We start from the raw sequence: 1,753 nt of genomic DNA, 5'->3' as shown, positions 1-1,753 counted from the left end.
GCAACCTGAGACTACTGCTCCTTGATGATTAGCTGCTACCACAGAGAACACTCTGGTTCCAATCTCTCTGTAATTACCCTTCAGGTATTATTAAATTCCCCTCACACACACACACACACACACACACACACACGTAATCACCCTTCAGGTATTATTAAATTCCCCACACACACACACACACACACACACACACACACACACACACACACACACACACACACACACAGAGCTTTCAGGACTGGGAGGTATGCCTTGCCCTACTTAGCACATTGTAAAACATTACAAAAGCTGTGAAAGGGGTTACTGAAGGTCTTACCTGAGCCATATAAATGGTGCATTTAGAGACTGTTGAAATCCCTTCAAGTGAGCATGTAGCTCATGAGAAACTTTCGCTAGATAAGATCCCTCATTAGCCAAAGGATCTTAAACGTTCAAATCTGTCACCGTGGGGCAAATGCTGACTTTAGACCAGCTAAGGGCATGGCCTGCCTGTTTTGCAATTTGAGAGCGCTTCTCTTAGAACTCCCTCTTGCAAGAAAAACTTTTTTTATATATGAAAATAAGTTTAAGCCATTAAGACAGCTTTAAATCACAAAGGTGTGCTGCAGCTTTTCTTTTACGAATGGTATTACAGAGCCAGACAATTTCTATCCTTTTTGTGTCACTATGGGGCCTCTACCCAGAGCAGTGAGCTAGTCTCAGAAGGCACCATGCAGATAAATGCACAAAACTTTGGGGTGAATGTATCTGTCTAAATCTATGAAGCCTGCAGAAGGGAACTGGAAAACCTGAATGAGACTTATCCGATTTGTGCATTTATCCAATGCGTGCATGCAAGCCCCATGGCTCACAGGGATTTTAGTGGTAACCTTGTGCTCATTCTCCATTGGCACAGAGAACTGCAATGAGAGCAGTTCTTCGTGGCATTTGCTACACTTTCAGTTCCAAAGAATGGGAAATAACAGGGACTCTTATTCCAGTATTTTGGCATTTCTATTTCTAGCCTGAGCCAAAAACTCAAAGTGGAAACAACTTTACAGGCTGTGTCAGAACCTTATCCCTAATTCAGGTCCGGTTACCAAAAAGGGCATGCATTTAGGAATGGCTTGATAAGTATAACAAATCAAGCAAAAAGCCATCTCTAGCCTAAAAAACAAAGATGGCCCCTTGGCTTTTCATACATAATGTGCGAGACAGAGGACTGGCAACAACAGTTCCTTCCTCCCCACAGATGTACACCCAGGCAACACAAATGCTTTCCTCCTCAGACAGAAGTGTGTTAGATTCACAGAGGGATGGTGCTAGATACTTTGCAGGTCTCTGGTGTCCAGTGAAATGGACACCAGGTAATCTGGAGAACAGTGGGAGATACTAGTGTTTTGGGAGGAGAAAAAGGAAGAACATAGGAATCATGGGGTGACCCCCTGATTAACAAAGCCCAAATTTGCATTCAAATTCATCTGGGGGAAAGGGAGTATTGCTGGATCCCCATATGTTGCTAGATAATTGTGCCGCAGCAGTGGCCAGAAATGTTTCATTCCATCTGCCTCTGTGCGACAGGGAGGGTAAGTCAGAAATTGAGCAGGCAAAGTTGAAGTCTATTTTTTAAAAGAATGTATAAAACATGCTAGAACACGGCACTGAATTCTGCCCATGGCTGCACGGAGAAAGCCAGTCATATCAATGAGAGCCGGTCAAACCATTTCCAACAAAACCGGTGGGTTCTTTAAAATTTAAAAAAAAAAAAAAAAAA

Source organism: Gavialis gangeticus, unplaced genomic scaffold (assembly GCF_001723915.1).
Source record: "Gavialis gangeticus isolate Ggan-Ray unplaced genomic scaffold, GavGan_comp1, whole genome shotgun sequence".
Classification (NCBI taxonomy): domain Eukaryota; kingdom Metazoa; phylum Chordata; order Crocodylia; family Gavialidae; genus Gavialis; species Gavialis gangeticus.
The sequence above is the reverse complement of the archived record's forward strand: the minus strand, read 5'-3'. Positions refer to the sequence as shown.